This window comes from Neoarius graeffei, chromosome 5, assembly GCF_027579695.1.
Source record: "Neoarius graeffei isolate fNeoGra1 chromosome 5, fNeoGra1.pri, whole genome shotgun sequence".
In the NCBI taxonomy this organism is placed as follows: domain Eukaryota; kingdom Metazoa; phylum Chordata; class Actinopteri; order Siluriformes; family Ariidae; genus Neoarius; species Neoarius graeffei.
Genome location: NC_083573.1, coordinates 2,784,290 through 2,800,000, shown reverse-complemented (window position 1 = coordinate 2,800,000; position 15,711 = coordinate 2,784,290). Strand labels below are relative to the sequence as shown.

The 15,711-nt window shown below is 43.4% G+C and overlaps 1 protein-coding gene across 1 annotated transcript in view; it reads right to left on the bottom strand.

Annotated features, from left to right (window-relative positions):
• The window catches only part of cdkal1 (CDK5 regulatory subunit associated protein 1-like 1), a 358,098-nt gene that overhangs the window by 147,717 nt on the left and 194,670 nt on the right, over positions 1–15,711 (bottom strand). The gene's annotated exons all lie outside the window — the stretch shown is intronic.

The following is a 15,711-nucleotide window of genomic DNA, read 5'->3' as shown; positions in this document are numbered from 1 at the left end:
ATGGAGATGGTCTTCATTTCAGATCTCAAATGTATTAATGTTGACGTCGTCTAACAAGCTGCCAACACGTGGAGCTCGCCGAGCGATACACAAACCGTTCCAATCTCCATCACTGGAACATCGGAAATAAAACAAATGGTTCTGTCGACACACCGCCTGCACTCACACTTTCCTTCATGGAAGCAGGCCGAGTTTTAACCCCACTGTGATGCAGCGGGCAAACAAATCCAAATCCGGGTGTTTACTGATTAAAAATATAAATCAGATTTCTCAGGAAGTTGTGCAATGGTGCGCTTGCGAGTCGCATCGTGCACGAATTGCAAAACATCACTGTTGGTTAACTGGGCCGTGAGTCACTCAAACAAAGCCTGGGGTGCCAATACTTTAATAAGACAGCATAACCAAGTCTTCTGTCATAGGAGCTTCTCTGGAGGTTGTGTGGGGGAAAAAAAACATCCAAACTGGCAAGGTTTTACAAGAAAAGTGCAGTCCGTAATGAACATCATCAATGTTCACCTTTTTATTTTTTTGTTCTAAATAACAGAATACGTTCAGCGTGGAAGCTGAAAGGCATTTCCCGCTTTCATCTGAAGTTAAAGTGGATTGGGATTTGAAAAATAACCTTTATCAAATGGAGCTTAATGCTGCTGAAACCAGCACCGAGATCCCACGTACATCATTACAGCCATTACTACAACTACCTGTTCCTCCACAAGTGAGCGAGTCAGAGATGGAGTTGGCGGAAAATGCTCTCCAAGTGTCTTTTTTTTTAAACAGTTACATGTGCATAAAATCTGGGAAGTGTTCCAAAGACAAACGCCAGTCTTCAGGCTTTGAGATTTAAAGTGATCCAGGTCGATGTATTAAAAAGATGAATAGTACCCTGTGGAGCGACAATAACCTCTCGGTACCTGAATGACACGCTGTGCTGCCCGCTGCCTCATGCCTGTGAAGGTCACAACAAACATGGCGGAACCGACAGCCTCTGACACAGAATCGTGCGCTCCATCGGGAAAACCGGCCAACAATAATTTACAATGTCAGATCCTTCCTTAAAATCGTCATTTTTTTGTCTTGATTTCGGAGTCTTCGTTCAATCTGGGCGAGCCGTCATGTTTGCTGTGGCTCCGCGGTCACGACCTCTGACCCGCACATGACCTCAAGTGACTTTTCCAAACTGGCTGCTGAGCGAGTGGTTTATAAACAGACGAATACGTGGCGAGGACGCCCCACGTTCGGAAATAAAATGTACTGAAACATCCCAGCTACGGGGATGGGTATCAGCTCAAACAATTCAGAAAGGGGAGGGGATTAAATGGTCCCTGAACCAGTACTGTACATCAACCTGCGTCACTTTAACAATCATGAATTTAAAAAAAAAAAAAAAAGAGGGATTACTGGGGTGCCAAAACTATTGTGCATAAATGAGGAACTGAGAGAAAGAATCACAGGTCTGTCCGGAGAGTGAATATGGATCGTGAAACAAACAAGACAGACATCAAATGATTGCAACTAAAACACGGAACAGGTGCACAACCAATGACACGACAGGGGCGGAGTCAAGACAAGAACCTAAACAAATGAACACGGAGGGAAAGGAATCAGCGGAAGCAGAGCTCAGCTCTCAGGACTCGGGATCAATCATTCCAGAGTCACCTGGAGGAGAAATGCTGCTCGATTGGGCAATACATACCACGGAAAGGACACTGGACATCACGGCAGCGTTCCATCATGTCGTGTTCTTTCAGCTGTTCCAATTAGGGCTCTCCACAGCAGATAATGTCCCTCCATCTCCTCCTGTCACACCAACCGTTCTCATGTCCTCCTTCACCATATCCAAAAACCTCATCTTTGCTCTTCCTCAACTGTAGGTGCGAAAGAAGGCAACTGGCCTTGCTTGAAATCCTTGAAGACGTTTCACCTCCCATCTGAAAGGCTTCTTCAGTTCCGTCTGATTAGTGGGGAGTTCCAGGTATTTATCCTCCAGTGGACCAAAAGCAACCCAAAGGAGAGTTGTTGAGTCATTTGGTCCACTGGAGGATAAATGAGTTAAGATGACCTGGATGATGGAGAACCTTCACAGACATGCTTTGCTCTTCCTCTTTTCCTTCTACCTGGCATCCTTTTCCCCATTATTCCCTGGATCTCACCTTTGTACGTGTCCAAACCATCTCAATCTCACCTCTCACTGTCTCCAAGCCGTCCTCCATGTCCCTCTGTCCCTATAATATACCGACTCATTTCTAATCCTGTCCAGATTTGCCTCTCCCAGTGAACATCTCAGCACCTTCAGCTCTGCTCCCTCCAGTTCAGCCTCCTGTCTTTTTGTCTCCAAACCGTACACCATTGCTGCTTTTACTCCTGTCTTTCCTTTTCACTCTTCTGTCCCAAATCACTCCTGACGATCTCCTCCATCCATCCATTCCAAGCTGCTTGCACTCTCTTCTTGTGCACTCTCCATTACTTTGTCCAATTGATGCCAGATATCTGAACTCCTCTCCTTTGACCACCTCTATCCCTGGTAGCTGGACCACCCCACTGTCCTCACCCTCAGTTACATCATGTACAGGGGATTGAATCTTGATACACGCACAAGAGCCGAATCATCATCATTCGATCTGAAGCTTCAGCATCTCCTCGACTTTTTGGCGTTGGATTTTGAGAACGGAGATGAGATTTCGCATCCAGGATGACGAGTCTCCCGGTCAGGCACGCTTTCATTCTCATCTCGAGGCTTCCAGAAGGACTTCGCCAGAGAATGAGGAAGAACACAAGATCTTTGTTGAACCTTGTTCAGTCTGGTGCCTCCTGATGTGTCTCTCGTCCAATCTGCCGCCACAAAAAGCCTCGTTTCTGATTCTGTTCCTCAGCAGCGATGAGAAGTGAAAGGCCAAATGGGGTTCTGCAGCGCCTTTTGACCGCGACAAGGGAAGATGATTAAAATCCAGCTCGTCTGTCGTCTGCATTTCCTGAAGCGTTGAGTGAATCCAAGAGCCAACAATGCAACAGTCGTGAGGAATTTCTTCCTTCTTCGTCTTTTTAATTTTAAACTCGCTAAACCTCTCTCTATTCAAGACCGACGTTTTCTGAGAGCCGAGTCAGAAAAAGCCACGAAGCAGCAGCTGCCAAGCGCTCGCCTGGACAATGAAGTCCATCAGGCAGGTTTTATTGGAGATCCCTCTTCATCTGCTTAAATGGAGGACAGGAGTGTAAAAAAGACCTAGACGAATCAGATGGAAGTGCCAACAGAACCGAGTTTCAACCAGAGGAAAGTGATGAACATTGAAGCACAGGCGCAGCTTGAGGAAGAACACGAGGAACCAGGCTGAACATCGTGAGAGAGCTTTACATCCCAACATTTGTCCATTTGATGTGTCAATAATCCAACAACCTTCATTAAACACACGTTACACCACCGTCTGGTCCGTCATCCACCTCAACGCTCCCTCCACACCCTCCTCGTTACAGCTGCCCCCTTTTTCACGTCCCACAGCCAGTTACAGATCACACCAGCTCTCCAGGGACTTTTAATTATTTACATATTTTTCCAACTTGCGCTCCAAACAGGTGTGAAAAAAACACACAAAAGTGTTCCTATAATTCTGAAAAATGCAGAAATACTGATTATTTTATAATAATTGAAAAAGTTACTCATCTATGACTTTACATTAAATATTATTATTATTATTATTTCCACCTTAATTTTGAGTATTTTTCCTGTAATCTCTGAAACGTGCCCCACAGTCTTCACCCCCCCTCACGGCTCCGATCCGACACACAGCAGCACAGACAGCGAGTCGAGATCTGGAGGATGGTCTCTCTCAGGGACGTCGTCTCTCGGAGCCTCCACGAGCGTCTGAAACGGCTTTCACGAGTTCGTCGCGCTGTTTGTTGAACCTCTGCGTCCCTAATGGAGTGTGTACCTTGATTACGGCGCATTAATTAGTCTCTGAATTGTGAGAATTTAATTACCGTCACGCTCCGCTTCATTCTCTGAAGCTTATTTAGACGCGTTATAAACTGATTTACTGAGTTCAAGTTTCCTGGAACAGATAATTATTCAAGCGGCTCTCTTTTGCATTTTTAATATTTCATTCAAATGATAACGTTTTTCTGGATTTGACAGATGTTTAAAAACTTTGTGCCTTACGGTCAAACGGATGCTGATTAGACTCGAGCTTTATTTTATTTGCGTGTGGGTTCCGGACGCTGCGCCACTGACGGGGAAACTGACTGACTAATTCAAAACAAGTCGGGCAATAATGATGAAAATAAAAAATATTTAATATAAAGTCTGAGAGGAAGAGATTGTCGAAACATCCACCAGTGCAGGAGTTCGAAAAGAAATAAATGTTTATCTAAATTATACAAATTATTTACAAAACAAATAAATTGATGAAAACGAAGAAAGCAAAAAATAAATCCAACTAGAAATCCGAAACTGTCACAATGTCGAGTCTTCATCGGTTTCAAATGTACACTGACAACGTTAACAGCCAAGCGACGTTCGCCTCGCGCTTCGCAACATTCGCCAAGCGACGTTCGCCTCGCGCTTCGCAACATTCGCCAAGCGACGTTCGCCTCGCGCTTCGCAACATTCGCCAAGCGATATTCGCTTCATGCTTCGCAACATTCGCCAAGCGACATTCGCCTCGCGCTTCGCAACATTCGCCAAGCGACATTCGCCTCGCGCTTCGCAACATTCGCCAAGCGACATTCGCCTCGCGCTTCGCAACATTCGCCAAGCGACATTCGCCTCGCGCTTCGCAACATTCGCCAAGCGACGTTCGCCTCGCGCTTCGCAACATTCGCCAAGCGACGTTCGCCTCGCGCTTCGCAACATTCGCCAAGCGATATTCGCTTCATGCTTCGCAACATTCGCCAAGCGACATTCGCCTCGCGCTTCGCAACATTCGCCAAGCGACATTCGCCTCGCGCTTCGCAACATTCGCCAAGCGACATTCGCCTCGCGCTTCGCAACATTCGCCAAGCGACATTCGCCTCGCGCTTCGCAACATTCGCCAAGCGACGTTCACCTCACGCTTCGCAACATTCGCCAAGCGATATTCGCTTCATGCTTCGCAACATTCGCCAAGCGACATTCGCCTCGCGCTTCGCAACATTCGCCAAGCGACATTCGCCTCGCGCTTCGCAACATTCGCCAAGCGACGTTCGCCTCGCGCTTCGCAACATTCGCCAAGCGACATTCGCTTCACGCTTCGCAACATTCGCCAAGCGACATTCGCCTCGCGCTTCGCAACATTCGCCAAGCGACATTCGCCTCGCGCTTCGCAACATTCGCCAAGCGACATTCGCCTCGCGCTTCGCAACATTCGCCAAGCGACGTTCGCCTCGCGCTTCGCAACATTCGCCAAGCGACATTCGCCTCGCGCTTCGCAACATTCGCCAAGCGACATTCGCCTCGCGCTTCGCAACATTCGCCAAGCGACATTCGCCTCGCGCTTCGCAACATTAGCCAAGCGACATTCGCCTCGCGCTTCGCAACATTCGCCAAGCGACATTCGCCTCGCGCTTCGCAACATTCGCCAAGCGACATTCGCCTCGCGCTTCGCAACATTCGCCAAGCGACATTCGCCTCGCGCTTCGCAACATTCGCCTAGCGACATTCGCCTCGCGCTTCGCAACATTCGCCAAGCGACATTCGCCTCGCGCTTCGCAACATTCGCCAAGCGACATTCGCCTCGCGCTTCGCAGCATTCACCAAGCGACATTCGCCTCGCGCTTCGCAACATTCACCAAGCGACATTCGCCTCGCGCTTCACAACATTCACCAAGCGACATTCGCCTTGCCCTTCGCAACATTCACCAAGCGACATTCGCCTCGCGCTTCGCAACATTCACCAAGCGACATTCGCCTCGCGCTTCGCAACATTCACCAAGCGACATTCGCCTCGCGCTTCGCAACATTCACCAAGCGACATTCGCCTCGCAACATTCACCAAGCGACATTCGCCTCGCGCTTCGCAACATTCACCAAGCGACATTCGCCTCGCGCTTCGCAACATTAGCCAAGCGACATTCGCCTCGCGCTTCGCAACATTCACCAAGCGACATTCGCCTCGTGCTTCACAACATTCACCAAGCGACATTCGCCTCGCGCTTCGCAACATTCACCAAGCGACATTCGCCTCGCGCTTCACAACATTAGCCAAGCGACATTCGCCTCGTGCCTTCCAACATTCGCTTTGCACCATTCACCTCACAACATTTGCCTCGTGCTATTCACCTTGTGCCTTGCGCCATTCGCCTCACAACATTCGCCTCGTGCCTTGCAACAATGGCTTTGCGCCATTCACCTCGTGCCTTCCAACATTCGCTTTGCACCATTCACCTCACAACATTTGCCTCATGCCATTCACCTCGTGCCTTGCAATAATCACTTTGCGCCATTCACCTCGCAACATTTGCCTGGTGCCATCCACCTCGTGCCATTTGCCTCGTGTCTTCCAAGATTTGCTTTGCACCATTCACCTCACAACATTTGCCTCACGCCACTCGCCTGGCGCCTTGCAATATTTGCCTTACGAGATTCACCTAGTGCTGAAAGCTGTCGAAGGATTTGAATCGTCTCGCGCCAAGCGACATTCACGTAGTACCAAAAGCTGTCGAAGGATTTGAATCGTCTCGCGCCAAGCGACATTCACGTAGTACCAAAAGCTGTCGAAGAATTTGAATCGCCTAGCGCCAAGCGACACCGCCCTCGCAAATCACTCCACAGACCGTAACCCACCCCCACACCCCCAGTTCTGTAACGTTACTTTTCTTCCAGTACATTTCCACTCCACCCAGTCCACACTTTCACTGCGCTGTTTACCAATTACACTTGGGATATCCACCAAAACCCTGGGCCCATCAGCTGTAGTGGTGACACGGAGTCTGCTGTTGCTACAACCATCAGACAAGGTACTGTTGACACCTCTGGTAATTCGATGAACGTGCAACAAAATTATAAACTTCTGCCACCTCTTCCTTTGAACGTTACACCGGCAAATGGAACTGGAATAATCCCCCCATTCAACAAAGTGTGTGATAAACTGTCCATTCATAAACGGCGCAACTTCCTGTTTTTCCAAACAATGAACCATGCAAAAGTTCTGTGGGACCCGCGCGCAAAGCCCAAGGGGCTGCTAGGAGGACATTTAAACATCCGAAGCGTCGCATCAAAAACTGATCAACTGGAAAAATTATTAATGGACTCAAATCTTGATTTTCTTTGTCTGACCGAATCATGGCTGGCAGACTCGTCATCTGACGTTGCATACCGAGTGCCTGGTTTTAACATTTTTAGAAAAGACCGAATATCTGGTAGAGGAGGTGGTCTGTTGATGTATGTTAAAGATTCCATAAATTGTAATGAAATTGAAATTAAGTGCACGGACCTGGAATGCATGGCAATAAGAATGGCTTTATCCACCAACATGTCATTCACCGTAATGTGCATATATAGACCACCCTCATCAAACACTATGTTTTATGAACATTTAAGAAACATTTTGAAGGAAATGAACACAAATAAAGAAATAATTTTACTTGGTGATTTTAACATAAACTGGGCTAGTAAGTCAGTTAGAAAGAAACTTAAAGACTTAACAAATCAGTTTTACCTCACTCAGCTAATTCAAGGGCCCACCAGAATTACATTATCATCTCAAACACAAATTGATTTGATATTTAGTAATAAGCCTGAGAGAATAACAAAAACATTTCATTTTCTAACTGGAACATCAGACCATAACTTAACATTATCAAGGAAATTAACGAAACAAAGGTTTATGTATCGACAGGAAAGGAGAATATTTAACATTATACCTAAGAGGCTTATTAGTGAATTTGAATGTCAGTTTAAGCAACAAAATTGGAACACGATTCTGTCAATCAGGGACCTTGAAAATGCCTCTGAGAACTTAATGTCTACTATTAATAGGATTAAAAGTGAGTTTAGTAAAAATGTTACATTCTCAAGAAAAAAACAAAATCTACCTTGGGTTGATGAGCAAGTTTGGGCCTTAATGCGTCAAAGGGATCATGCATTGAAAATTGCACTTAACTCTGGATTAGCATGTGACAGGAGAACATTTCAACAGCTACGTAACAAAGTTGTTAATGACTTGAAGGCTAAAGCTAATTTCTTTATTAATATTATAAATGAATCAAAAGGGAATACAAGGAAAACTATCAATAGAGTACTTAAGAAAGACAATAATAAAAAATATACTGAGTATGAATTGCTAGTGCAGGGGAACCTTATAAGGGATAAAGTCCAAATTTCCTCTATGTTCAATGATTATTTTATTAACTCAGTCTATGATCTTGCATTAGGTTTTGGTGCAAGAGAGAAAACCATTACACTAGTGAAAGATGATATGTCATCCTTTAGCATGTCAGAAGTGTCAGAAACCTCTGTAACTAAAATCCTAAGGCAGTTAAAAAAATTCTAAGGCAGAAGATATTTTTGACTGCGATTGTGCATTTGTCAAAAAAATATGCAAATATACTCTGTACCCCTATCACCCACTTGGTCAATTTATCCATTACAGAAAGTTATTTTCCTGTTGCCTGGAAGACAGCAGTAATAACCCCCATTTTTAAATCTGGGGATGTTACCAACGTTAACAACTATAGGCCTATTTGCATTCTTCCCACCAACTCTAAAGTAACTGAAAGAGTTGCATGTACCCAGTTGATGGCCTACTTAGAAGACCGTTTCCTGCTGCATCCTATGCAGTTTGGATTTAGGAAAAACCATTCAACAGAAACGGCCCTCTGTTACTTTATAGAACAAATAAAATCTAAGCTTGATGGAGGTGGTGTAGTTGGTGCTGTCTTCCTGGATTTCAGGAAGGCATTTGACACAGTTAATCACAATGTTTTGTTATCTAAACTCTCACAGCTTGATTTTTCTACTACCGCTTTGACATGGATGGAATCATATCTAGACTCTAGAAAGCAGTGCACAAGAATTAATGGCACATGCTCCACTCTGTCCAATAGCACAACTGGAGTGCCACAGGGATCAATTTTAGGACCAATTTTATTTAGCTTATATATTAATGATTTATCTTTGGTTTGCCCAGATGTTCAAATGCAAATGTATGCAGATGATACAGTTATTTTTGTTCATGCCAAAACCAGAGAACAAGCTGCACTAAAACTTACCTCAGCCTTAAACAAGGTGTCAGATTGGCTGACATACAACTGTCTTACTCTCAATGTGGGCAAGACAGTGACCATGTACTTTTCCATCAAGAGGTGTGATGTAAGCCAGCAACCTGACATCTTTGTTAAGGGAGAGGCCATAAAAACTGTTGATAACTTCAAGTATCTGGGTGTTATCATTGATTCTAATTAGTCTTTTAAAACGCATATCAAGAAGATATCCAAATGTGTTAGAGTTAGTTTAGTAAATTTTAGGCATATCAGACACCAGTTGCCACTGTCTGCTGCAAAATTGTTCCTACACTCAATGATCTTTTCACATCTGTCATACTGTTGTACAAGTTGGTCACAGGCAGGTGTGACCACCATAAAACCATTAGCCTCTCTTTACAAAATGGCTTGAAAGATTTTGGACAAAAAGCCAAGATATTACCATCATTGTGCTATTATATCAAAATACAATATGCTGTCCTTTGAGAGTTTTATTTGTTTTGCTAATATGTGTTTATTGTATAAACTTTTCCATGATCTTGCACCATCACCTCTTAGGCAGTGTATATCACTGTGCAGAGACAATTTAAGAGTTTCAAGGTCCTCTGTGAGAGGTGATTGCTATGTGGGTTATAGGAAAACTTCCTTTGGTCAATCAGCTTTTTCTGTTAGTGCAGCTGAAAAATGGAATGCAATTCCAGTTCACATTAGAAACAGTGCAAGCTTTAGCCAGTTTAAATTATCATTAAAGGTATGGCTTAAGGCTAATCAAATATGTGATCATGAATCAGTGTGCTGTTTCATAGTAAGTATTGTGAAATGGTATGTGTATTGTTTTATATGACGATGTCTATTGTTGTATGTGTGTTGTTTTTATGTGATGTGATAGTATATGTTTTAGTATGATGCATGTTTTAGAATGCTGTTGCTATTTTAGTGTGTACTTCATATTGGCAACAGTAAGTCATGCGTGTATGTTTGTGTTTTTATAGCTCCCTGCCCAGGGACCACAGATGCAAATTAGCTTTCTAGCTAACTCTGGTACTAGCGATGTCTTGTACATGGTCCCTGTCAAATAAGCTAATAAACTAAACTAAACTAACACTCTTTAAAATCCTGACGGCAAACTCCTCCTCTTCCACACTCACAGCCAAACCTGATGCACGTCTCTTTTTAAACACAACTTTCTTGTTTTCTATCATTTTACAGAAACTCCATCTGTCTGCTGTTTATTTCCATCACAACACACTGAAGGTTGTTTGCACTCCCTGAAGGATCTGCTCCTGTAAACCGCTGACGAAATGAGCGCACGCCAAACTGAAAATCACCCACCTGACCTCGGAAAGGACGTCAAAGGTCAAATCTGAGGGTTGATTCAGGTCGGCCGGGTGTATTCGGGGCCGTTTACTGCGGCGTTATCAGTGAAAAACATTATTTCATGATGAAAATGACATTTTTGTCGATTGACAGTTTTTCAGACCTTTGACCTGAAACTGAGAGAAGCCTGTGATCGGAGAGCAGCGAGAGAACGAGCAGACGGAAATTAGACACAGTGAATCATACAGGTCGTTTACACTGGTGTGAAAAAGTGTTTGCCCCCTTCCTGATTTATTTTTTTTTTTGCATGTTTAAATGTTTCAGATCATCAAACAAATTTAAATATTAGACAAAGAGAACACAAACACAAAATGCAGTTTTTAAATGAAGGTTTTTATTATTAAGGGAAAAAAAAAACAAACCTACATGACCCTGTGTGAAAAAGTGATTGCCCCCTGAACCTAATAACGGGTTGGGCCACCCTTAGCAGCAATAACTGCAGTCAAGCGTTTGCGATAACTGGCAGTGAGTCTTTCACAGCGCTGTGGAGGAATTCTGGCCCACTCATCTTTGCAGAATTGTTGTAATTCAGCCACATTGGCGGGTTTTCAAGCACGAACCGCCTTTTTAAGGTCATGCCTCAGCATCTCAATCGGACTCAGGTCCGGACTTTGACTCGGCTACTCCAAAGTCTTCATTTTGTTTTTCTTAAGCCGTTCAGAGCTGGACTTGCTGGTGTGTTTTGGATCATTGTCCTGCTGCAGAACCCAAGTGCGCTTCAGCTTGAGGTCACGAACAGATGGCCGGACAGTCTCCTTCAGGATTTTTTGGTCGAGAGCAGAATTCATGGTTCCATTTACCACAGCAAGTCTTCCAGGTCCTGAAGCAGCAAAACAGCCCCAGACCATCACACTACCACCACCATATTTTACTGTTGGGATGATGTTACTTTTACGCCAGATGTAATGGGACATACACCTTCCAAAAAGTTCAAGTTTTGTCTTGTCGGTCCACAGAGTACTTTCCCAAAAGTCTTGAGGATCATCAAGATGTTTTCTGGCAAAACTGAGACGAGCCTTTATGTTCTTTTTGCTCAGCAGTGGTTTTTGTCTTGGAACTCTGCCATGCAGGCCATTTTTGCCCAGTCTCTTTCTTATGGTGGAGTCATGAACACTGACCTTAACTGAGGCCTGCAGTTCTTTGGATGTTGTTGTGGGGTCTTTTGTGACCTCTCGGATGAGTCGTCGCTGCGCTCTTGGAGTAATTTTGGTCGGCCGGCCACTCCTGGGAAGGTTCACCACTGTTCCATGTTGTCGCCATTAGTGGATAACGGCTCTCACTGTGGTTCGCTGGAGTCCCAAAGCTTTAGAAATGGCTTTATGACCTTTTCCAGGCTGATAGATCTCAATTACTTTGTTTCTCATTTGCTCCTGAATTTCTTTGGATTGCAGCATGATGTCTAGCTTTTGAGGATCTTTTGATCTACTTCACTTTGTCAGGCAGGTCTATTTAAGCGATTTAACTCCGCTTTCCAAAGATGTGATAAACCACAGTTAATTTATATTTTAACGGGGGGGGGAATCACTTTCACACAGGGTCATGTAGGTTTGGATTTTTTTCCCCCTTAATAATAAAAAACTTCATTTAAAAACTGCATGTTGTGTTCTCTTTGTATCATATTTAAATTTGTTTGATGTGAAATATTTAAGTGTGACAAACATGCAAAAAAAATAAGAAATCAGCAAGGGGGCAAACACTTTTTCACACCACTGTATGTCGAGGTAATAGTTGAGGCTAAAAGGAGAGAACACACCAACGCAAAGGTTTAAGCGATAACCATCCCATTTGGGAATTTCTGTAATTTGTACAGATAGTTTTTGACAAAATATATCAAATTGTCAATAATTTACAACAGAATATGCACGACAGAAAAATACAACGTCAGTGCACGCAAATATTAAACGAGTTTTATGATTTTTTTGAAAATAGTACAGTCAAACAGAAAATGAGCTTTTTGACCTCTAAAAGGAGGTCAAATTTCACACTTGATTCTGGGAGAATGGGTCGATATTTGAGGAAGTTTACTGCAGCGTTGTAGTCGAGTCACTAAACCTCGAGTCCCAGTCAGAATTAAGAAAGATTTCGAGCAGAGTCCGAGACTCCGCCTGCACCATGTGACAGTGTCTGTTTCAGCCCTGCTAGCATTAGTTTGTTCCTGAACATGGCGTATGAACAGGGGAACGTGCTTCTCTTTATCAGGGAGTGTGAAGTATTCGGTCAGAGACGGTTGGGAGACAGATGGAAGTGCAGAAGGTGTGTTTATTAATACAAGTGAAGATGAACAATCCAGAACGTCAGGTAAAATTGTAAAACGGTGAAACAGGCGATGGCACAAACAGGCTATCGTAGACTCGGCACAATCAAAGACAAGAAACAGGAAATCAGGGATCAGGAAACAAGGCTTGGTAACGTATCAGCAATGCAACTCAATACTTCGCAAAGTAAGTGCGTTTTCACAGTTTTTATATCAGCGCACTGATTGCGCCTTAATCCTGAGCACGCGCCAGAGAGTCCGGAGCGCCCGAGTGTCTATCTGATGCACGTGTCAAGGCACGCAGGTGTGACACACTTACACAAAATGAGTATAAAAATTAACGTCGATATAAATATCTTGTGCCAAATTATTTTGGCATGTTATAAAAAAATCAAGAAAAACCCGAGTCCTCGTCTCCAATTTACGAGTCTGAGTCATGAGTCCTTAAAATCAGGTCACTGACCATTTTTGCGAAAGCACAAAATACATTCCAGGCTTTCGTCTAAACGGGGGAACAGGGGCGCTGCGCCCTCTTACTCTCGGTGTGCGCCCCCTTACCGACTCCGTGAAAACATCCCAGCAACACTACGTGACAATGTGTCTGATCATCAAATACGTTATAATTGCTCCAAAAATATTCCAATCATAGTAGATACACCGCCAGACGGTGCAAAAACAATCCGAATTGGCGTTTTCCAGACTGAGGCGCCATGTTGTTTAGTTGTTTACTTGTCGCGGCTGCTCTCGCGAGATTTGACATGGGTTACATACAAGGTCAGCTGACTTGTAGCGCGAGATTTCTCGAGACTGAATGACCTTTCACCCACCGGCGCGGGAGCTTTTGACAGAAGTAGTTCGCGAGTTGTTTTTGTTGACACTTGGGCATTTAAAGATGTCATCCCGCGGCACGAAACGGAAGAAAGCCAAAGACTGTCCGGGGCAGAAGAAGATTTTCCGGTAACATGAAATACTAAAATAAGGTCGGTAGGTAGGAAAGTTTTTTTTCTTAATTTTTTTTTATTTTGTTCGAAAAAATTAACACAAGTAAACATCTTACAAAATAGTATTTTGGCACAGAATCCTTTATACCACACATCATAATAAAATAAGTGTTTTAAATCTTTAAACGAATAAAAAAAAAATATCGCGAGAGTTCGAGTTATGATCTACGGAAGCGATATTTCATGATATTTTCATGTAATAACGTGAAAATAACGTCCTAGGCTACTTCCATTAAAAGCAGACGGCCTCGCCTAGCCTACTGTAGAACTTGGGTCGAGCAAAAACATGGCTGAATCCTGAATGACTCCTATTTGTATAAATAGGGGACTACATAGGCGGCAAAATGTAGTGTTTTTCCCTGCCATGGAAGTGCACTTGTATACTGAAAAGGAAGCAATTTGCATTACAGCCTTGAATGAGGATTCAAAATGGCGGCTCGGCTCAGTTTATGGAGGAGGGCTGATAGACGTGGCGAAACATTTTACTTTTTATTGTTTCTTTCACAACTTGAATGCGTTGAAACAAAAAATTATGACAAACTAACGCCGCTTACACTAAAATATCGAGGGAAATTTGTAATAAAAACTTTACGGTTGGCAATTTCGACGCGGAAATTCTCGATCGGTCGGGTTACCGGAAACACACTTTTTTTTTTAATTTGGCCTCACTTCTTTCTTTTTCAATGTTGACAGACAATTTGTTACAATTTCCCTCTCAGACAGCCTCAGAATGTCCCATTGGAGCATTTTTCAAAGGCTTTGCACGGCGGGGGGGGGGGGGGGGGGGGGGGGGGGGGGGGGGAACTGGCACCCCCCCCATGGTGAGCGCCCTCATACTAAATTTTTCTAGAAAAAACCCTGCATTCAATTCAATTTTTCAAAAACCAAATCAAGACTTTTTTTTTTTTTTAACCAAAGAACCTGCACTGCTCCGGACCAAACGACAACTTTTAGCATCGCTGGTGCTTTTGCCCATTTCGGAAACAAACTGTTTGTGCAGGAAACGAGCTCATCGTTTGTTTCTATAAAATCTCGAGGGGAAATCCTGATATCTTGAGTCGATACTGTAATAAATGAAATGACATTTTCAACAAAACCCACGTCAAATATGCTCTGTGACCTTGAAAAACAGCTCAAGGTCACTCATCTTGGGTCAGTGAGTATATCTGATATCTATATCTCACCAAAAACAATGGTCTTCATCAATTAAAGACATAAAGACTAAATAAAATTAAATAAACGTAAACACGATAGAATAATCCGTAAGGGACTGAACTGTCGGGATCCTGAGCGACTCCTTTCACTGCGGGAATAAAACGGCAGATCTCTCGGATGTGGCGTCTGATCCAAAACCCAGAAAAACACAAAGGGTTTTATTTCCTTTGTTCTCAAAACTGACTGGATTTTAGAATTGGTGACGATCAGGGTCATGTGACCGTCAGCTCGGAGAAATTTAGAATTTGGATTTATTGTCTGTGAATTAACTTCAGTGACGGGGAAAAAAAAAAATCAATCAATCATTGATATAATCAAAGGTCCTGATGGTTTATAACTCGGAATTAATTAATTAAATCATAAGACTCATTTAGCAGGGCTGATGATGTAAGCAACATAATAATAATAATAATAATCTGACAATGAGAAGTTTTTACATGACAATTTATTGACTTATTTGTTGATTTAACTGACACTTTCCCCCCCAAGTATTCAAATATATGCAAATTAGCTCAGCACGTGGAAACATGCATTAAAAAGATCTAATGAAGTAAAATTACAGGAAACAGGATTTACATATTGCGCTCACGCCCCAGCCAAAAAAATACAAGTGATGTTAAACGTGCATCACTGAAAAAGCATTTCGCTTCGGGAGATTTAAAAACAGATCCAACCAATTTATAAAAGTACGATTTA